The following is a 25,173-nucleotide window of genomic DNA, read 5'->3' as shown; positions in this document are numbered from 1 at the left end:
TGTTCTATTTTAAAAACACCATTTGCATAAGGTTTCAATTTATCTATTACATAGTTAAGCAGAACAATTAGATATCAAGTCAATGACATGGGTATCTATCAAGTTGGATGTAAAAAATGCATAACCTCCGATTGTTTTTAAAAAATACCACGGATGGAGAACATATTAATCTATTAGTTCAGTAATGTTCGTGTCTGCCCTTCCATTATGTGACTCAAGAAAACATTCTAAAAAATGGGTAATAATTGTATCGAAAAGAGAAAATCAAGTGCACCTTTTTATGTTAGGATGTGTTTGAGTTGAATATTTTGTCTTGAAAACGTACAAAGCAAAAATATGTGATACATCACCTCGCTTCAGATTCTAAAATTTTTCTATATTAAAGCTACAGGTTGACTTTATAAAATAAAAAATCACAGTACTAAAAGATGAAATATATGGGTCAAGTGAAATACCTATCTAATGAATCATAAAAACGGAGAAGGTGTGTTCGAATAGTTATTTCTTTACTAAAAGTACTTGACGACAGTCTTTCAAGTAGGATGATGAAAATGCATATCTTGGAAAAAAATCAATTTTTTGTGTGTGATGACCTAGGTTTATAGTCTTCAACCACTAAAAAATTCTAGTCTGCCCTTCCACGAAATATTTAATTAGAATTTTTTTAAATGTTTATGAATTTTTAAAAATTCTACCTGACAACCGATTAGACAATAGTTTTAAGTTGAATCAATGCAAACAAGATCATTAGCTGATGCTCATTAGCAAGTAGATATTTGTCTTTTATAATACAACTGACATATAAGGATCGTAATGGTGCTATGCGGATAAATTTATCGGTTTCCAAGAGCAAAATTGGCAACGCGTCATCCCTACAATTGCTTCCATTTCTACGATTGTGAAAATTAACTGGCGTAATGGGGAGATAATTTTGACAAAGTAGATTCCTGATTGTAATAGAGATTATATTATAGTTGCCTAATTTTGAATAAGAAAAATCAAGGATTTGTGTAGTAAGCTGCTAATACAAATAAAATGTTTATGTAAATAAATTTTAAACACATTGACTACAAAGAATTTTAATGTGTTTTGGTCTTTTTAAATTTGAATATTATAGTGCACCATACTTTTTTTATCATTTTTAATCATTTTACTTTTTAAATCACCTTTTTATCATATTTATGCATGTGTATATGATTTTTAAAGTTGTAACGCAGATAACGTGTACAATAAAATTCATAAAACTATACCAGTTAAAACATTAAGAAATTACTGATGTTAGATCTATTTTGTGATAATGATATCTATACAGAGCTGCATGACATCTTAGTCCTCGTGAGTATCATCAGTTTTACACTAATCGTGAAGTTCTTCATTGAATTTTGGTAAAATGTTCATGTTTGGATGAAGATGGCATCAAGAGTAATATGTTTTTAAATGTTGAAACTTATATCAAAAGATTCTGCAATCTTTCAACTTTTAAATGATAACAAGGTCAAATAAATGTTCTTTGATTTAGTATTTTAAAATATTTTTTAAAGATGTGCCCTTATTGGTTATCAATTGCTTTTTACCATGTAAGTATATACTCAATATAACAATGACTGTTAAATTGGCATCAAAAAAGAAAAATCCGAAAAAATAAATAAAAATATTACCTGTTTGCTAAAATATTGAAGAACATAATGGAAACAAAAGTATGTCAGAACAAAGCAACTCTCTATAAAAACATTTTGCAATTATAGCATGGGCGCATCACTACCATCAAACTATGTGCACAAGCTCTTATGTAACAAATTTTTTTAAGAACTCATTGTGTCATTTATTTATGAATAGCAATTCTCAAAAAGTATTGAAAAAAAATTGTCATAAAAATGTCATTTGTATATTCTATCACTCACGTTGAACAAGATTGTCAGCAAAATATTTTTTTGACAATCTTGTTCAACGTGAGCGTTTAAGCATCACATGGAAAAGATGTTTTAATTGCCAGTGCTAATTTTTTTGTTGAAAAAGTCACGTTATGGTAATTAACTTGTTGGTAGCAAACTTGTAACTCCACGGCAAAAACTGAACAACAAACATAATACAAAACACAGTCTATATTACAAACTCAACAAAGAAAACTATGCATGAAAAATACGAATCCTGAAACAAAACCGCGATATATCTCAGGTGATTCGTGACAGTAAGTAGATTTTGATGCAAATTTGACAACCGCCATGTTGCTCCGGTAGATAGAATTTCGGTAATAAGTCTAATACGGTGTTATCATATTCAAAGAAACGAGGATTGGACTGTCGTCACGATATTTTAAATCCATCCCTGTTCTGGGCAACAGATATTCTGAAAACAATCAACCACATACTATGGCGTCTTTCAAATTTTGAGCTTCAATTTAACAACTTGGAATCCTTAGTAAAAGGAAATCATGATAGAAAAAACAGGCTTTGGATTATCGTTTCAATAGGGATATCTTTATATTATCCACGTGCAGGTGCCGCTGACATGCTGCATAGAATTTTTTTTTTTTTAATTTGGAAGCTGAAATCATCTTTTTTGAGAAAAATTTTGTCAACCGACCTTCATTGTTAATTTCTAAGTCAGACCTTAGTGATAACGACAATTTCAATATAATAATTTTATTTCCAAATACTAGCATATGTCAACTGTCATTTAAACTTGTGTCAAATGTGAGCTCGCAACATCAACATGAATGATGCTGCTAAATAAGAAATTTATTGTCTATAGTCAGAAGCAATTAAATATTTTGTACTTGTTAAAAAAAGCAGGAACGAAAACAATAGGTATACATTTACATAAAACGAAGTGAAATCAGATGCGTTACACAGTAATATATGATTCCGCAGTCATTCTCAATACAACTGTCAAGTAAAAAAACATGTCAAACTTATTAATACTAATTGGATACTAGAAGTAGTGGAAATGCAACATATTGACTTACCATATGTTCGCTACATCCTACCCATTGCCTCTGACTAGTTAGCTAATTTACTTCGGACAAAAACAACTATTTTTTCTCTGAGTTTGTGTGTTGATTGTTTGGCATCAGTCCTTTTGCGCCAATTAATGTTTTTCAGGGGTATCATTTGCGCCAATTTTTTTTTTCCAAACGTATCAATTGCGCCAATATTCGAAACTCATTTGCGCCAATTTACCAGTACACATATCTATCATAAATATAAATGATTAATATTTATTCTTATTTTTGGCTTAAAAAGTATCATATGTTCGGAAATATTTCATCATGAAGATTAGCATCTGGAGAGGAATTACTTGAAATGCATCCAGACAGTCAATGTACAGAGAGAGAAGAAAACTTATTGCTTTGCTGAATATTTAATACAAGTTATGCCAAAAAGAGAAGTAAATAGAAGCTTTTGCTAATTGTGTTTTAGTCACATATATTGATGACACAGTGCGTTGTTCTGTATGGGATGAAACTCTATCTTCCGCAAGACGTACCAGTCATGAAGCAGAATCATTCCATAGGAATTATTGTGAACTGTTTTATGCATTTCATCCTTTAGTGTTTTTTTTTTTTAACAATATTTGTGAAGATACAAGCTACTACATACATGAAATTAGGAAGTACCTATGCAGCCAAGAAGTAAGAGAAAGTATGTTTCAGAAAAAGAAACATTTGCAGTGCTAACTGCCGGCTCCAAGTTCCAATAAAGGAAGAGGGAAGTAATTTTCTTCTAATTGGCGCAATCGTATGTTTAATTTTGCGCATATGATACCATGTAATTTTAAAGCAGGTGGCGCAAACGTAGCATTGGAGAAAAAAGTTGTGGCGCAAAAGGATGCATTTTTGGTGCAAACGTATCTCTCCCGATTGTTTATGGGATCTGTTACACTATAATATTTTGGTAACTTCCTTTCATTGTATGTTTGAGAAGATTCTTTTCATCAAAATGGTATAGTTTCCCACTCAAAACATTTAAATCACGATCAAATGTGTTATGCAAGTCTTATCTGTGAAATCTTGGAAAAAGGGGGGCGTTTGATGCGAGATTTTTTTCTTCTATAATTAACAAAATGCATTTGTTTAAGCCTATTGTCATGAATTGATGCTTAAAGTGTAAAGTTAAGTTTACAATAGTTAGTGAAGTTGTTTTACTTTGTGAGCTTATGAATGTCGTTATATATGTAAAAATCAGAAATGACTGAAGTTCAGCATTTAAACATTATAGAATTCACTGATTCAGAATTATTTTGGAGTCCGGCATAAAATCAACCTCATGTCTTTTTTAAGAAGAGGTTCACTGTTGTTACAAATTGAGCCATTATATCATGTTTTAACTATTTTGATTTAGCAAAAAGTACGATAGGTAGAAATAACGATCAACAATATAAGAATAAGAGATTGTGGATTCTAATGCAACAAATTTGTAACGTTCATTTTTATTGGATAACGTCACATATTTACATGGCATTATTTGACAATTGATGCTATATGACGTACGCACAAGCGCAGACGGCATATGGCAAACTTTAAATACATGTTTTAACGTTGTTTTCAGTCAGTTTTATTAGAATTGAGATAACAATATTGTATTTTAAGCTCCGACGGCATCAATTGGGGATTTGATGCTCGCAAACGCGTCGCCAGTAAACTTAATTTGCGATCATCAAATCCCCAATTGATGCCGTCGGAGCTTAAAATACAATACAGTTATCTCCTAAATGATACCGAATGAGACAACATCATTCTACGGCCTAGAAGCTTATCATAGGTGATCTTCAGACCTGCGAGAATTACCATACCCCATTCTACAAAGGAAGCTACAAAAGTATCATATATGACAAAAATGTAAAAACACTTCAAGCTTAATTTTATTGACAAAACAATAAATTTAAAAACAAATATGATGTAAAGCAACAACCGAAAACCACTCAAAAGATGCTGGCATTTTTGTTTAAATTCAAAACATGTGAAAGCTGAAGTATTAAAAAGCACGGGAAAAAAAGGACACAAAATGGTAACATCCAGATAAATTATAAACGAGACAAATATATAACGAAGTAGACAAATATAAAGAATGAAAACATTGACATACGAACAACAAAAGAATTCAAACTGAAATTCACCATTAAAAAATATGTTATCATATATATCACAATGACGTTCACAAATATGACATTTTTTTTTTTTCGTTTTACATAAGCTGTAGAATAAATATAGATATGTATGTAACACACACGTGTTTATGTCGTATTACATAACAACCCCCATGCTGATGTACCAAAATCCAGATAATTAAGCAAAACCCAACAGTATAATAATTCTTTTGATTTTATAGATGTCAAAATTCAATATGAGTTCTGAATCTAATATCTAAAGCATTTAAGATCTTATACTTTCTTGTTTTTATTCATGCATGTTATAAATGAATACAGATGTTACATTTAATTCTCGATTTACTGTGTAAGTTCTTATATATACATCCCTGGAGTCAGTTTCACACAAAAAAACTTACGACTAAGATTGGTCTTAAGTCAGGAACAAATCTGGGTTTCTAATGTATTTTTCTAAAATATTAAAGAACATAATGGAAACAAAAGTATGTCAGAACAAAACAATTCTCTATAAAAACATTTTGCAATTATAGCATGAACGCATCACTACCATCAAACGATGTGCACAAGATCTTATGTAACAAAAGTTTTTTAGAACTCATTGTGTCATTTATAAATGAATAACAATTCTCAAAAAGTATTGAAAAAAAATTGTCATAAAAATGTCATTTGTATATTCTATCTCTCACGTTGAACAAGATTGTCAACAAAATAATTTTTTTACAATCTTGTTCAACGTGAGCGTTTAAGCATCACATGGAAAAGATGTTTCCATTGCCAGTGCTAATTTTTTTCTTGAAAAAGTCACGTTATGGTAATTGAATTGTCTGTATCAAACTTGTAACGCCACGGCAAAAACTGAACAACAAACATAATACAAAACACAGTCTATATTACAAACTCAACAAAGAAAACTATGCATGAAAAATACGAATCTTCAAACAAAACCGCAATATATCTCAGGTGCTTTGTAACAGTAAGTACATTTTGATGCAAATTTGACAACCGCTACGTTGCTCCGGTAGATAGAAATTCGGTAATAAGTCTAGTACGGTGTTATCACATTCAAAGAAACGAGGATTGGACTGTCGTCACGACATTTTAGATGCATTCGTGTTCTGGGCAACAGATATTCTGAAAACAATCAACCACATACTATGGCGTCTTTCAAATTTTGAACTTCAACTTAACAACTTGGAATCCTTAGTAAAAGGAAATCATGATACAAAAAAACAGGCTTTGGAATATCGTTTCAATAGGGATATCTTTATATTATCCACGTGTAGGTGCCGCTGAAATGTCCAATTAATTTGGCAGCTGAAATCATCTTTTTTGAGAAAAATTTTGTCAACCGACCTTCATTGTTAATTTCTAAGTCAGACCTTAGTGATAAAACGACGATTTAAATATAATAATTTTATTTCCAAAGACTAGCATATGTCAACTGTCATTTCAATGCTCTTCAACTTTGTATTTGTTTGGCTTTTTAACTATTTTGATCTGAGCGTCACTAATGAGTCTTATGTAGACGAAAAGCGTGTCTGGCGTATAAAATTATAATCCTGGTACTTTTGATAACTATTTACACCACTGGGTCGATGCCACTACTGGTGGACGTTTCGTCCCCGAGGGTATCACCAGCCCAGTAGTCAGCACTTCGGTGTTGACATGAATATCAATTATATGGTTATTTTTATAAATTTTCTGTTTACAAAAATGTGAATTTTTCGAAAAACTAAGGATTTTCTTACCCCAGGAGTAGATTACCTTAGTCGTATTTGGCACAACTTTTTGGAATTTTGGGTCTTCAATGCTCTTCAACTTTGTATTTGTTTGGCTTTTTAACTATTTTGATCTGAGCGTCACTGATGAGTCTTATGTAGACGAAACGCGCGTCTGGCGTATAAAATTATAATCCTGGTACTTTTGATAACTAATTAAACTTGTGTCAAATGTGAGCTCGCAACATCAACATGAATGATGCTGCTAAATAAGAAATTTATTGTCTATAGTCAGAAGCAATTAAATATTTTGCCCTTGTTAAAAAAAGCAGGAACGAAAACAATAGGTATACATTTACATAAAACGAAGTGAAATCAGATGCGTCACACAGTAATATATAATTCTGCAGTCATTTTCAATACAACTAGCACTACAAACCATTAAAAGTCTGAATTGGCCTATATCTGTACTCGACTGTACTGATTTTTACTCGACCAGTCTGAATTCGTCTGAGATTTACTTGATAATACTCGACTGTAGTCTGAACCATACTAAACAGTCTGAATGTGTACTTGACCAGTACTTAACCGTTTTATACGAGTCTGAACTGTACTCGACCTAGTCTGAACTGTACTCGACCTAGTCTGAACCGTACTCGACCTAGTCTGAACCGTACTCGACCAAGTCTGAACCATACTCGACCAAGCCTTAACCAAACTAGACCTTTTCTTTGTATCTATTAACTGAATTTTATCAATTTAGGAATTTTTTTAATAAAAATGAAATTTGAACAACAACTTGAAATTAAAAATGTATTCAATACAGTTCTGAAATTAAAATTTCACAATAATCAATCATAATATAACTTCAACTCAATAATAATCAACACTTACATAATAATATATATCAACTTTTAAAATATAAATAAAACAAGCTGATCAAATGATCTAAAAAAATGAATTGTGACTAATATTTTCAATATAATTCAAATTTTATGAATATTTCGGAAGTATTTTATGGTAACTGGACTATTTTCACCATTAACTTAAGCCTAGTATAGATTTATGTTGTCAGTTGACTTTAGTTTATAATGCAGTGAATGTTTTTTTATTAAGATATATATAAAATAGTATATAAAACAACTTAATATTTTTTTTAAAAATGAGAGCTTAATTGTTTTGTTTTATTAAACCAAGAATTTAATATAATCATTATAATAGAATTTCCCTAGCAATCCTTGATAACCTTTTTAAAAAAAGGAAATGTATTCCAAAGTAACAGTAAATTTTTTTTTAAATTAATTTAAGTATTTCTTTGTCAAATTAACATGGCATACATAAAGCACTTTAATATGTTCTAATTAACTCAGTACATGTGTGTTTTACAGGTAAAAAGAAAGCCCTATTTTCTTAAATTCGTGTATTACTTATCTAGTACATACATGTATATTCGAAAGGCCTTGTTATTTAATTTAAACAGGATGTTGCAATTTTGAATCAATGTTATTTAGAATTTAATACCTCTGACCAGGTGTGATCTTATTTATGAATTTGCCCCAAACAGAGGTTATACTTTATATTTCACCACTAATCAGAAAAATAATTTTATTTATTTATTTAATTTTATCCCTTTTTGATATAAGTTATATATGATATATTTTTTGTATCCTAAAATTATAATCAGAGATATATTTCTTTTATAAGGTAAAAATCTTTTATAAATTTTGTTGGCTGTTGTTATATATGTCAGTTAAAAAGAAATTTATTTAAACAGTTAAAAAATAGAGGGTTTTTGGTCTAGTATGGTTCAGACTGGTCAAGTATTGTTCAGACCTTTGGTTAAGTATGGTTTAGACTGGACAAATAGGTCGAGTACATGTCAAGAATGGGTTAAGACTGTTTCAGACTAGTCGAGTAATAGTTCAAACTATTTTCAACGGCAAAGATAAGGGTCAAGTACGATTCAGTACAGTCAAGTATGGTTCAGACTGGGGTCGAGTATTGTCAAGTAAAAGTCAGACCAATTCAGACTGGTCGAGTAAAAATCAATACAGTCGAGTACAGATATAGGCCATTTCAGACTTAAACGGTTTGTAGTGTAGCAAGTAAAGAAACATGTCAAACTTATTAATACTAATTGGATACTAGAAGTAGTGGAAATGCATCATATTGACTTATCCATATGTTCGCTACATCCTATCCATTGCCTCTGACCAGTTAGCTAATTTACTTCCGACAAAAACAACTATTTTTTCTCTGAGTTTGTGTGTTGATTGTTTGGCAGCAGTCCTTTTGCGCCAATTAATGTTTTTTCCAAACGTATCAATTGCGCCAATATTCGAAACTCATTTGCGCCAATTTACCTGTACACATATCTATCATAAATATTAATAATTAATGTTATTTTTGGCTTAAAAAGTATCATATATTCTGAAATATTTCATCATGAAGATTTTGGGTTAAAAAGTATCATATATTCTGAAATATTTCATCATGAAGATGAGAACATAGAGAGAAATTACTTGAAATGCATCCAGACAGTCAATGTACAGAGAGAGAAGAAAACTTATTGCTTTGCTGAATATTTAATACAAGTTATGCCAAAAAGAGAAATTAAAAGAAGCTTTTGCTAATTGTGTTTTAGTCACATATATTGATGACACAGTGCGTTGTTCCGTATGGGATGAAACTCTATCTACCGCAAGACGTACTAGTCATGAAGCAGAATCATTCCACAGGAATTATTGTGAATTGTTTTATGCATTTCATCCTTCAGTGTTTTGTCTTTTTGAACAATATTTGTGAAGATACAAGCTATTACATACATGAAATTAGGAAGTACCTATGCAGCCAAGAAGTAAGAGAAAGTATGTTTCAGAAAAAGAAACATTTGCAGTGCTAACTGCCGGCTCCAAGTCCCAATAAAGGAAGAGGGAAGTAATTTTCTTCTAATTGGCGCAATCGTATGTTTTATTTTTGGCGCAAATGATATCATGTAATTTTAAAACAGGTGGCGCAAACGTAGCATTAGAGAAAAAAGTTGTGGCGCATAAAGACGCATTTTTTGGGGCAAACGAATCTCTCCCGATTGTTTATGGGATCTGTTACACTATAATATTTTGGTAACTTCCTTTCATTGTATGTTTCAGAAGATTCTTTTCATCAAAATGGTATAGTTTCCCACTCAAAACATTTAAATCACGATCAAATGTGTTATGCAAGTCTTATCTGTGAAATCTTGAAAAAAGGGGGGGATTTGATGCGAGATTTTTTTCTTGTATAATTAACAAAATGCATTTGTTTAAGCCTTTTGTGATGAATTGATGCTTAAAGTGTAAAGTTAAGTTTACAATAGATAGTGAAGTTGTTTTACTTTGTGAGCTTTGGAATGTCGTTATAAATGTAAAAATCAGAAATGACTGAAGTTCAGCATTTAAACATTATAGAATTCATTGATTCAGAATTATTTTAGAGTCCTGCATAAAATCAACCTCATGTGGTTTTTTTTCAAGAAGAGGTTCACTGTTGTTACAAATTGAGCCATTATATCATGTTTTAACTATTTTGATTTAGCAAAAAGTACGATAAGTAGAAATAACGATCAACAATATAAGAATAAGAGATTGTGGAATGATACCGAATGAGACAACATCATTCTACAGCCTAGAAGCTTATCATAGGTGATCTTCAGACCTGCGAGAATTAGCATACCCCATTCCACAAAGAAAGCTACAAAAGTATCATATATGACAAAAATGTAAAAAAAAAAACTTCAGGCTTAAGTATTAAAAAGCGTGGGGGAAAATAGGACACAAAATGTCAACAATCAGATTAATTATAAACGAGACAAATATATAACGAAGTAGACAAAAATATAAAGAATGAAAACCTTGGCATACAAAAGTATCATATATGACAAAAATGTAAAAACACTTCAGGCTTAAGTTTATTGACAAAACAATAAATTAAAAAACAAATATGATGTAAAGGGATATATCGGATATATCACAATGACGTTCACGAATAAGACATTTTTTTTAAGTTTTACATAAGCTGTAGAATAAATATAGATATGTATGTAACACACACGTGTTTAAGTCGTATTACATTGCAACCCCCGAGCTAATGTACCAAAATCCAGATAATTAAGCAAAACCCATGGCCAACAGTATAATAATTCTTTTGATTTTATAGATGTCAAAATTCAATAAGAGTTTTGAATCTAATATCTAAAGCATTGAAGATCTTATACTTTCTTGTTTTTATTCATACATGTTATAAATAAATACAGATGTAATATTTAATTCTAACGTTACTGTGTATGTTTTTATATATACATCCCTGGAGTCAGCTTCACACAAAAAAACTTACGACTAAGATTGTTCTTAAGTCATGACGAAATCTGGATTTCTAATGTTTAGGTTTGAGCAATAATGATCCATAAAAGGGCTTTTAACGCTACATATGTATTAAGTGATATTTTGTTTACTAGCACTGCGTCGATACGGCTGATGTTGAAACATAAGTCCTCAGGTTTATTAGAGGTAACCGGTGAGATCACAAATCACGTACGAATCACGAACGTATCACCTACTTTGCCGTATGACACGAAGCGGGATCATTAATTTCAAGTTAGGATGCCTCAGTGTTCATTATTATCTCGCTTTGATTATAAGTGCATTTTTTATTGATTGATACGCGTACAGCCTGTTTTATTCTTTTTATTTTGTATGTCGTCGTCAGTCACGGAGCATTTGCTGTTGGGAGTGGTGGGGGCTTATATTTTTTTAGAACAAAATACTTTTAGTCTGATTTTGGTAAAAACAATAATTCTGGCCAGCACCTAGAGAAGAGAACGACCGTTTGATGATTTGTAGAGGGGGCTGAAATTAAACGGCAGGACAGGCCATAAGCAAATCATAAATAAACAAAAAGATATGCAGTACCAAACTCTCTAAAACGGTACACACATTTCGCGTTGAAATTGTTACCAAAACATGAGTTTAGAAACCGAACTATAGTTCCGGCTTATTTGCAATGAATTCCTACCTGTATGTATTCATGGGTAAAAAAGGTAAAACTGTTTAAATTTTTCATTCAAGTAAAATTATTGAGTGAAAGACAGGTTGACAAGTCGACAGGTTGACAACTTTGAAAATGTTATCGTTGAAATAAGTGCTTGACAGGTTGACAAGTCGACAGATTGACAATGTTAAAAATGTTATCGTTCAAATAAGTGGTTGACAGGTTGACAAGTCGACAGGTTGACAATGTTAAAAATGTAAAAACAAATTATAGTAAACAGGTTGACAGGTCGACAAGTAGATTGGTCGACAAGTCGACAGGTCGACACGTTAATAAGACGTTGACCAATGGATAATAGTGTTATGTATAACTGGTAGACAAATTGATAAGTTGACAATGTACCTATTTACTGTACAAAATGAAAACAATCATAATAATAGCAAGTCGACTGGTAAACAATTGTCAGATTTGATTAATAATTGGCCAATATGCAGTTATACGTCTTGGCTAAAATAAAGGTTAAAAAAAAACAGTTAATTTTTATTTTTTGAATTACAATATTCAGTATTGAATTCAATTGCATAGTTAATGGTCAATAGGTAAAGTACAAAACTAGCTATTAAAGTTAACATTTTACATAATATCCTACAGTCCATAAAATTATACATTGTTTTGGATTGTCTTTAGTAAACAAATTTTAAATGTTAATAAAATTGAAATCTACAAATTTTGATGTGTTTCTTTTTCGTGTCCTCTTCAATCATTAATAGGATAATACAGGAAACCAATCAATAATTTCGTCATGATGATGATGGCTTGGGAGACAAAACATTAACATGTTTTTATCCATGTTTTCAATATGTTTAAAGTTGTTTCTGTATGTCTGGTTGTCAATCTTTACTTTTTGTAATATGTTTAACTTTTCTACTTCACTTGGGCTTGATTTCATGAACACAATTTTGGATTTTTTTCTCAATTTTAAATTCATTCCGAACCCTTCCTTTTCCAGTTCCTCAAGTTCATCTAAAAAAACAAATGTATTATTTTGTTAACATACCATTGTTTAATTTACATTCTAAAAATATATTTTAAAATTAAAACAAACTTTTGATAATAAACAAGAATATGACCATAGTAAACGGATGCCTCACTCGCACTCTAAGTTGTAATTGAAATTAATAAAATCACATGATACGGAACACGTGTACCAAGTTGAAAATTAATAAGACTTTAACTTCATCAGAAATTACCTTGAACAATAACTTAAACCTGAAATATCAAGAACTATTTTCTGAAACGAGACAAACGGACGAATGGACGGACTAACGGTCAGGGTAATGTACAAAAAAACGACATAAAAACCAGACGAACAGGGCAGAAAATATGAAGTCCCAAAAACACATATTTTTCTTTTATTGTTGGTAAGTAATATATGAATTATAGTTATTTCTGAGGATAATGTTTGTTTTGATAAAAAAAATATTTAAAATTTAATCAGTAATAATACAATTTAATTTGTAAAATTTTAACAAATACCAATTGATGTGTTAAATCTCCTCAATTATATTAATGTAATTCCTGCAAATTAATAACATTGCTTTACTGTTTAGCTGCCGAACGTGCGGGAGATAAAGCATGGCTTAAATACCATTATGTTACTAAATATTGTCCTGTACCTTATCTGGAATATGCCAGTTTCAAATCGTTATTTACGTTCCACTTTTTATGTACTTGTGTGTTCGCATTGGCCTATGTTGTAAACCTGATTTTCTGTAGTTCTTAGTATAGTTAATATGTTCCCTTGGTTTTATAATTTTATTCTTTTTTATTACTTTTTATCTTAAGTAATTATTTATTTCGTATAATATTTTCTGTATAATATGATTTACAATTTTCTAAAATATAAACATGTTTTACATGTACATGTATATACATACTTTGTATGCTGTCCTTGAGGGCACCCTTTAAATGTCTTTGTAAATCACGCAAGCACACCAATGGCCCTTTACTGTTTGCTACTGCTCGTAGAACTCGTATAAAACGTTTTTAAATGTTTGAACTTTATTCAATGTTATGAAATCAGCTGGTTGCATACTGTTCACTGCCTGTTTAAAATAAAAAGAAAAATATATCATAATGTCATATTTTTTTTTTTAAATTCAATAAAAATAGTTGTTATAATATTACTTTAAAATATTTGATTTTAACATTATGAGTATATGAATTTAAGAATTTCGCTACTTTAATTCAAAACTAGATGCAATTAAGTTATACTTTACACTGGTAATAGTGTGTTAAATTTTTCCAAACTATTAAATTAGAATTGTCAAATATTATACCTGAAACAACACAGATTTTTGCTGTGCTAAAATGCTGTATAGTCTTCTTGCTGAATTAAATATATTCAGATAAGTTGTAATTTCATTAGATTCGTTTTCTTCTTCTTTCAACTGCAAAAGAATGTACTTTGACAGAATATGAAGTAGTGCAGCCAGCCGTAGTACATGTATTGTGTCCTTGCTACTTGTCATTCATAAATCTATTTGTGTGGGTGGTATGTTTTCTTTATCATCTTCATTGTTTTCTGAAATTCACAATTATAAACAAAAAATGTATGTAATGTATTTATATGTATTTGTAAATTTTAATAATAAACTTTTATTATCAAATTATTATTTTAAAATTAAAATCTGGTAATTACAAAGTACTACTTATAAAATATTAATAGGACAAAAAACTGTTACCATAACCCTATTTTTTTTTCTAAATATTACCTAACCCTAACCTTACCCTTACTGTAACCCTAACCCAACCTAACTATAGCCCTAAGTAAAACCTGAATCAAATTGTAAATTAACCCTAACCCTTCAACATTGACATAGCTTACGGCGTTAGATAGCACATTGAAACAGCCTCCGGCGTTAGATTTCATTTTCATAAAACTAACTCTAACCATAACTTTTATTAAATGTTTAACCCTTCCTTTACCGTACTATTGACCCTAACCCTAAGCCTACGGCGTGAAATGGTACATTCATATAATTAACTCTAACAATAACTTTTATTCTAATTCTAACCTTTCCCTAACCTTAATAGGGACACAGCCTATGGCGCTAGATGGCACATTGACACACCCTAACCCTAACCCTAACCCTAACTCTAACTCTAACTCTAATCCAACTCTAACTCTAACTCTAACCCTAACCCTAACCCTAACCCTAATCCTAATCCTAATCCTTAACCTAACCCTAACCCTAAACTGACTATAACCATAACTTTTATTTTGATTCTAACCTTTCCCTGACTCTACTATTATGGCGCTAGATCGCACATTGACACAGCCTGCGGCGCTAGATCGCACATTGGCCAAGCCTTCGGCGCTAGTTTGCACATTGATACAGCTTACGGCGTTAGATAGTACATTTATATAAATAACTCTAACAATAACTTTTTTTTTCTAATTCTAAACTTTCCCTAACCCTACTATTGATACAGTCTACGGCGCTACATCGCACATTGTCACAGACTACGGCGTGAGATCTCACATTCATTACACTAACTATTATCCTGATTTTTATTCTTATTCTAAACATTCCCTAACCTTACTATTGACACAGCCTCCTGCGTTAGATTGCACATTTTTAAAACTAACACTAACCATTACTGTTAAATCCTTCCCTAACTCTATTATTAACACAGACTTCGGCGCTAGATTGCACATTGGCACAGCCTAAGGCGCTAGATCGCACATTGACACAGCCTACGGCGCTAGTTTGCACATAGACACAGCCTACGGCTTTAGATCGCACATTCATAAAACTAACTTTAACAATAACTTTTATTCTAATTCTAACCATTCCCTAACCCTAATATTGACACAGCCTACGGCGGTAGATCGCACATTGACACACCCTACGGCGTTGGATCTCACATTCATTACACTAACTATAAGCGTAACTTTTATTCTTATTCTAAGCATTCCCTAACCTTACTATTGACACAGCCTCCTGCGTTAGATTGCACATTTTTAAAACTAACACTAACCATTACTGTTAAATCCTTCCCTAACTCTATTATTAACACAGACTTCGGCGCTAGATTGCACATTGGCACAGCCTACGGCGCTAGATCGCACATTGACACAGCTTACGGCGCTAGATTGCACATTGACACAACCTACGGCTTTAGATCGCACATTCATAAAACTAACTTTAACAATAACTTTTATTCTAATTCTAACCATTCCCTAACCCTACTATTGACACAGCCTACGGCGGTAGATCGCACATTGACACACCCTACGGCATTAAATCGCACATTCATCAAATTGACTATAACTATAACTTTTATTCTAATTCTAGCCCTTCCCTGACCCTACTATTGACACAGTCTACGGCGCTAGATCGCACATTGACACACCCTACGGCGTTAAATCGCACATTCATAAAACTGACTATAATTATAACTTTTATCCTAAATCTAACCTTTCCCTAACCCTACTTTTAACACAGCCTAATGAGCTAGGTCGCACATTGATACAGCCAACAGCGTGAGATCACACATTATTAAAACTGACTCTAATAATAACTTTTATTCAAATTCTAACCATTCCCTAACCCGACTATTGACACAGCCTACGGCGCTAGATCACACTGCGACACAGCCTACGGGGCTGTATCACACATTGACACAAATTCATAAAACTCACTGTAACCATAACTTTTTTTTCTAAGTGTAACCCTTTCCTTACCTTACTTTTGACACAGCCTACGGCGCTAGATCGCACAATGACACTGCCTAAGGTGTTATATCGCAAATGAACACAGCCTACTGTTCAAGATTGCAAACTGACACAGGCTTCGGCGTTATATCGTGTATTGACACAGAGTACGGGGCTTATTATTTTTTTTCAAAACCATCTTATCACAACTGTAATTGTGTAATTGCGAGAAAACTGTTGATTAATCGTAATAATATACACATCCTACAGCATTTCAATTTTTAGTGACACATCAAATATTTAAAGATTGTAAATAGCCCGGTCCAAAATTTTTAAATTAGTTCTAATAAAAAACTGACATTAAAAAATGAGCAGCCCAATAAGGCGGCTATATTGCTGACAATAAACACTACATACAGCTGAAATAAGGACACATTGAAAATATCTTTAAAATACATCAAATTTAATTAAATTAATCATACCATCATTTTCCTTGTATTTTTCATCCAAAAATTCAGCGAAAGAGTCAGTCATTTTGTCATATTCCTCTTGTGCTGATGCAGACAAACTGTAAGTTACTCCGTTGGTATGATTCTCGAACATTTTTAAAAATACTGGAACAAAATTGTGTAGTTTAGATTCTTGTAATATTTTGTAATGTTCCTTTACAACGGAGGTCGGGTACAGGGCCGGTCTAGATACTAAGAACAAAAATCTATCAATAAACCCATCATTTCCAGTGAAATTGGTCAATTCACAAATTAGGGGTTGTGGCTGTATGTAAATACAAATGGACATTGATGTCTATTTGAAGCCACGAGAACCTGACGAAAGTTGTGTAAATTCTCCTTTGCCGTTCCACATTTTACAAATGATGGATCTCTCTGATTCTCCTTTCATTTGTTTGCAGTTTATTGACGACAAAAATCTGTGTCCCTCGTCCGAGGTTATAAGACCATAGCTTTCATTTGTAATTTGGTGTTTTTGAATTCCTGGATTTGTGTAATTATCCAATTGCATTTTTTTCCGAAACTTTGTTAAGATTTCATCCATAACCGGTTCTATTACTGTGTCATAAGTCACAGTTTTACCTCCTCCTTGATCACATACAGCTATTAAATATGAGTTTAAAGTTGTGCTAAAAGCTTTCCCTTCTCCTTCAACTTTGGATTTTGGTCCACATATGCTTGCTGTCATGAATAGTAGTGCTGGCATAATAAGATTCAGAGATGAATTTGTAGATTTTTCAAAAATTGTCAACCAATTGTAAATATCTGCATCTAAAATGTTGTCCCATAGAATTTTTGCGCTGAATGCTGTTCTATAAGTTACGAATGTATCTGCATCCGAAATTCGGCGGAATGCCATTATTTTACGAAATGTCTGTTTTCCCCAATCTTTGGTACGTTAAAAATATATCGAAATGGATGAAGACGGCAGCCAAGAGAAAAACAAGGAAAACAAGCAGAGAAGGATAGATATTTTTAATATATGTCTTTTTATATCAACTACTGAACTATGTATTGGCTTTTTGCGTAGTGTTGGATTACTTGCAGTCAAAAGAATATGTAGTATATGTAACATTGAAATGTCCAAGATAAAAAGAAGAGATATTAGCGATGGAGAATTTTTTAGATGCACAGAATGTTTGACCAAGATTTCAATTAGAAAAGAATCTATTTTTGAGGTAAATATTTCAGTTTAATATTTTTGTAATAATTACATTTCGGTGTAAATATGTAATAATTAGAAATAGCTCTCCAATGACCATTTCATTGCCATTTGTTTTTGTTCAATCATTCAGTATATTAATGCATACTAAGGTTTTGTAATATTTAATAATTAGTGATTCGCGATTGCGTTATATTAAGGGGAAATCACTCTAAGCAGTAACCACGCTCCACCATTCATTAATTATATGTAAAAGTCCTTTAAGTTAAGTCATAGTGATAACTGTAAGTCAATGCCATTTGTTTGTGTTCAATCATTCAGTATATTAATACATAATAAGGTCTTCTAATTATTTATTAATTATTGATTCGCGGTTGCGTTTTATTAGGGGGACATCACTCTAAATAATAATCACGCCCCACTACTCATTATGAAGTAAAAGTCTGTTAAGTAAATAACGAAAGTTTTCCTAATCCGTTTTCTGTTTTTGAAAATCAAAGGAATTTCTAACTAATTAAAAAAGAATGCCATGTTGCCCATTGTTACCCAATAACAAAAGCTAATTCTTACACGATTTAAAATGAACATAAATCATGCCGCAATATTTCTGTTTTGTTTTAATATAATTTTCATTTGTCATTGATGTTCATTCAATCGCAGTTTATTTTGCAAAATATGTTTTCTCCTTGTTGAAATCCATTTTATACCTGTGACTTTTTATGGGCAATTTTGTAGTTAAAATAGGTTGTTAAAAATTAACGTGTAGTCACAAGTCATCTTAATTTCATTTTAACAACACCAAAAGTCATCAAAATTAGAAATTTAAAATAATAAAAAACGGAAAACACTTACAGAGGTCATTTTATTACTTTTAATAGAGTTTAATGCTTTAATTATTGATTTAATATGAAAAGAAGTAACCCTTATTTTTATTTATGTTATATTTTATTTTTTAGAATTCAAGACTCCAGTTGAAGCAATTGATGATGGTTGTGTATTTTTTTAAATGGACTTGCAAATATATGAATGTGAAAAACTGATCCACTCTTTATCGCATACCAGTGTTATCGAATGGTTCAGTATATTAAGAGGAATATGTTCCAAAGTGCTTATTGACATGCCGTGGAAATTAAGAGGAGATATATCTGGTAACGTAATTGAAATTGACGAATCCTTATTCGGTAAGAAGAGAAAATATCACCGTGGAAGTGGAAATCAGAATGTCTGGGTATTTGGAGCAACGGAAAGGTCAACTAGGAATGCATTTATGCAAATAGTTGATAAGCGGGACAGGGCAACCTTACTTCCAATCATCAAATCACATATAGATACAGGTTCAACAATTTTCTCTGACCAATGGGGCGCTTACTTCACACTGAATGAAGAAGGTTATACACATGACACAGTTAACCATAGCAAGGAATTCAAGTCTAGAACAGGGTGTTGTACAAATACTATTGAAGGTCTTTGGGGGAATAATAAATTAAAGATTAAAAAGATCAAAGGAGTTCTACCATCACCTATTTCTGAAATATTGGACGATTACATGTATATGTATAAATACAGATTCGGAAAATCAAATGGAGATGGATGTGTACGAGAGACTTGTAACTGATATAGTTAAATTTCATGGTTTTAAAAATTAGAAATTTTCATGTAACTGTTGTTCTATGTATTTGAATAATATTTTTTTTTATATAAAAAGAAACTTCTTTCAAAATTGTGCTGTTCTTATGCATTTTACATAACAGAAGGTTTGACAGTCCCTCAGGTTTCTTTCGTCCCTCTTTTACACAACACATCGCAAATATATTTCATATATTTTGAAACATTAATAAATTAATTCTATAAATGAGAATGAAAAAGGGGAATGTGTCAAAAAGACGGCAACAACCCGACTATTGTACAGAAAACAGCAAAAAGTCACCAACAGGTCTTCAATGCCGCGAGAATTTACGGCACCCGGAGGCGTCCTTCAGGTGGCCTCTAAACAAATATATATACTAGTTCAGTGATACTAAACTCCAAATTGTACACAAGAAACTAAAACAACTAAAAATAATACAAGACTAACAAAGGCTAGAGGCACCCGATTTGGGACAGGCGCAAAAATGCGATGTTTCAACCTGTTAACTTGTCGACCTGTCGGTCTGTCAACTTGTCGACCTGTCAACTTGTCGATCTGTCAACTTGTCGATCTGTTATCCGGTTGATCTTAACACTTATAAACTTGTCGATTTTAAAACTTGTCGACCTTTTCATTGTCGACCTGTCGATTTCAACACTTGTGGACCTTTTCTTTGTCATTCTGTCGACCTGTCGACCTATTAATATGTTAAAATATATATATACATGTAAACCGATTTACTTCTTAGTTAAACCAATTTACTCATATTTTCTTCCGATGGAACTACAGTACCGTATATCCTACTTGACCCGGCAACAGTAGTATACCGCTGTAATATAATTATCATGATCGATGTGTACAGTTTGTGTTTATCATATAGAATATATTGTATAATTTCGGTAAAGTTTCAATCACAAAATTTTTGAATCAGTCCATACTAGTGCGGTGACCGAAGGAAGATTTTTGGATTTAATCTCCCCACCGAACACACACCTATATATATATATATATCATTGGAAAGAGGAAATCGTGTACTATAATAATATGCCTGTCGTTAGGACTTGATATGGTCACATTTTTTTTTAAATTGATTTCAAAGGTCATATGTAAAAATCTGTGAAAATTTAGGACGGTTTTAATTTGGACATCTTTTTTCTATTTCTAAACTCTGCCTTAATACAAATGATACAGTTTTGGCTCTAGTATTATTTGTTATTATACATAAACCTTAATCATTGAGATTTGTTTATCAAAAAAATTCCTAAAACGACGTTTTATAAAAAAAACTTCAAAAATCAAGTTTTCAACCTATTAAATGTTAAGAGCACCTTAACCTTATGAAAAATTTCAATTTCAGGTAAAAATCAATTGTCATGCAGGACAGTACTTTAAAATTATTTTTTAAACTATCATATTGGGTGAGGTATCAAACCAAAGCAGTAGAACACTACAGTCAAATATGACCTCAAATTGAATTTGCGGATACTTCAGGGTTTTTTTATAGACTAATTGTTGCTTTTGTTTCCCCCCTCCCCCCACCCCCCCCCCCCCCCCATTATTACTGCTTCCATAGTATTACCTGTTGTTGTGTATTTTACTCTGGTTAATATTTATTACATTACAGGTTTTGTACCTATATCCTCCTTTCTTTCCTTGCAACGTACCACAAATTTCAAAAGTATTCCATATAAAAAAGAAGATGTGATATGATTGCGAATGAGACAACTCTCTAAATGAGACCAAATGAGACATAAATTTTCAATTATAGATTCTGGACGGGCTTTAACAATCAGTAAAATTCATACTTCATAGTTTTCAATTCCCGAAATGAATATTGAAAAACAAACGAAATATCTAACGGCCTGATTAATGTACAAAATAGATGAGAAAGAAACAAATATAGTATACAGAAACAAAGGACAAACACTGCATTACCGTCTCGTGACTTCAAAACAGACACATACAGAGTGTTGCGGGGTTTAACTTTTTAAAGGGCGCGCCAACACTCCCCTAACCTGGGGACTGGGACCGTGTGTACCAGTGCAACAAGCTTTATACCAAATCAACCGTTATCTCCATCATCTTCATTTTCATCAACCGTCACAAGACATGTTTTAATATTTCTACATATTTCACTCATGGCCACAGGTCTGCACATGGAAGGTTCTGCTTAAAGCAAACACGTTATTTTGAGTTTTTCTTTACAAGTACAGACAATATATTGTAGAAAGTCCGAAGACATTTGTTCCTCAAAAAAATACCAGCTTCAAACCATCCCTATCAATTCATCCAAAATTTAACAGAGATCTAAAACGGAGTTTAGGAAGGTGTGATGACATCCATATGCTTGTCTGCAAAGATGCTGGGGAAACATCATACGAGACGTACACACTATCTTGAATTCGCTCAATTTCATGGTTGGCAACACATTAGATAGAATCGCAATTTACTTTAAGAAGTATAAAATCCATTGGCATTCAATGTTTCAACAAGGTGTTTTGAACCAAACTCATGGTACATTTTTAAAGCCAATCCTCAATGAAAAGGAGTAAAAAAAAATTGGCCACACAAACGATTGACTCAACAATTGATTAATATTACGCAATTTCTCTGGTGCATTTCCTGCAATAAATACGAAGGCATTGACTGAATTGAAGAAGGAAGCGAAAATTCATCCGAAGTTAGGTATTCTTCTGTAAAGTTTCGATGTCTTTCCTAAGTATACTTTCAGCGGAATGAAATATCTGTCCGTTATTTGTGTCTATTACAGTTGACATTGAGATTTTAAGGTCAGTTTTCAATTGACTAGCAGCTGATATGGCATCTGAAATAGTTATTTTGCTACCAAATATTATCTTATATTTGCTTTGAACTTGTTTGACAACTGAATTTCTATAGAAATCAATGAGTTTAGATTGCATTTTACAAGTAGAATATTTTAAATTAGAATCAGCCGGAAGAAAAGATCTATATTTATCAAGTAACGGTGTCATGAGGAATGGCCATTGAATCGTTGTCGATAGCCAAAATGAAATTAGTAAAAGCAGTATCGTGATATGAGATATCTGCTTCCACGGGTTTGGATTTTTTTTATTTTTTTGTTGTTTCGTTTTAAGCAAATAATTTGTAATGCAACCAAAATAACAGAGTGTTTGAAGTTTAACAGATTGACGGGAAACTATTTTAACTTTAACTTTATCTGATACGGATAAAACATTCTTAACACGCTCTCTGATTCAAACTTGATTAGTTTTTGATCTTTTTAAAATGTTTTGTTGCAGCAAAATATACAAGCGCTCCAGTTGAACGACTGCATTCTAGAACGCGTACAAATACCCGAAACTGAGGGACAACAGTCAGATAATTGTATGTCGTCATTAAATATCAGATTAGAAGCTTCCTCGCTCTCAAAGGGGGAACAAATATGTTTTTTTGTGTAACTTTTGTAGCATTAACGATGATAAACAGTCTGCACGGAGTTCTTCAAATTATCAGCTATCGCATGAAACATCTTAATGTTCACCTCATCCAATCTTTTATTCAATGCAGATACAAAAAATCGACTCTCTATACTGGTAAATTGACTAAAAATTTCAGTCGAGGTTTTTGTTTTGCATATTAAGCACTGCATAAAAATTAACGACTTTTTTCTTTTCTTTGAACTTAAGGGAGACTTGATATATCACGGAATATTTACTGAAACTATCCGTCAATTATTTTGATTTTACAATAAGACTTTTTTGACAAAGTATATTTGGTGATTTATAACACAAGTATTAGCCTTTCAAAAAGGGCTAGTCGTCTCTTAGCTGATGAAAATGGAAAGTGCTCTCGCTTTGCAGATTAAATCATTTGCTAGAATAGCCACGTGCATCAATCAACAAATTTTACCACACACGAGGTCACACGTTATGAAGTAGTATATATCGTTTAACGTTGTTGTTTACGAAACTCCAGAAGATTCGGCTATTTATAGATAAAAGTTACCTGTGTACCAGTATCATGAATATGCATGATTAATGACCAGGCAAAATCGAATTGCTAAAATAGAGAGGACAAATCCGATACTCTACAGGATTGAAGGACATTTACTAGGTTTGGATTGTCCTAACCAATCAATAAACTTTGATTATTCACGTCTCGAAATTTCTTCCTATCAGGTAGTAAGAAGCATTCACGCACTAATAAAACAATAGAATATAAACATATACAAACAAAGTATGTGGCATATATCAAGTGCACTTTAATTGAAAATATGTGTATATGTTCCGGACCATATGCGTATTTGGACCATACGCGTATGGTCATGACCATATGGGTACATACTCATATGGTCCGACCATACGCGTATGGTCGGGGTATGAGAGGAACATTTATGATTACCTCTTTATATAACCCTTCTAGTTGTCACGTCATTAAAAACCACTACCAAAGGTCATTTTTTCATTAAAAATTAGTAATAAGAAGATTAACAAAATAATATAAGCAGTTTCACACAGTAAATTTCATCACTAGTCAAAACTATAGTAAACACATTTTTTTCATTACCGATATGTTATTACGAGTGAATGGCAAAATGTCGACCTGGGAAGATAACTTCCAAAAATATCTTAATGATTTGTTACACAAGAAGTCAACTGTTTTACTATAACCTGACCTAAAGGTCGACAGGATAAAGAGTCTAATAAATTGCTTACTTTTGAGAATTGATATAATTAGCATTAGCAGTGCAATATTCATAATTGTTTATACTTATACGTGTTTTGTTTAAAAAAAATGAATGACGTCACCGGCAAGGACACTTGTTTATTTTTTAAAAATTGTCTGGTGATATGATGTACTTCAGTCATATTACGATATTGGAGATCTAGAGCTTTTTCACCGTAGACACATCAGAATGACCCAGGATCCAAGAAAAGCTATGATACCGTGTGGACGTAAATGTTACCCTACGCATCCATGCAAGAGTACAATTAGCGATGAAAACTAACTTTCACATCAATATTTAATGTTTTTGAATTGTAAATAATACAATTGCATGTAGCAATCATTGTTATTTTATAAAGTTTTCTCATGCATATTATTGAAAAATATACCTATATGGTCCAAATACTCATATGGTCCGGCCCGTTTATAACCAAACGAGTATATACTCATATGGTCCGACCATACGCGTACGGTTCGACCATACGCGTATGGTCGGACCATATGAGTATACGCATATGGTCATGACCATACGCGTATGGTCCAAATACTCATATGGTCCGGAACATATATAATAGCGAAAAAAGTAGTAATTTCATACA

Source organism: Mytilus galloprovincialis, chromosome 2 (genome assembly GCF_965363235.1).
Source record: "Mytilus galloprovincialis chromosome 2, xbMytGall1.hap1.1, whole genome shotgun sequence".
NCBI lineage: Eukaryota > Metazoa > Mollusca > Bivalvia > Mytilida > Mytilidae > Mytilus > Mytilus galloprovincialis.
Note: the sequence above shows the minus strand (reverse complement) of the source record.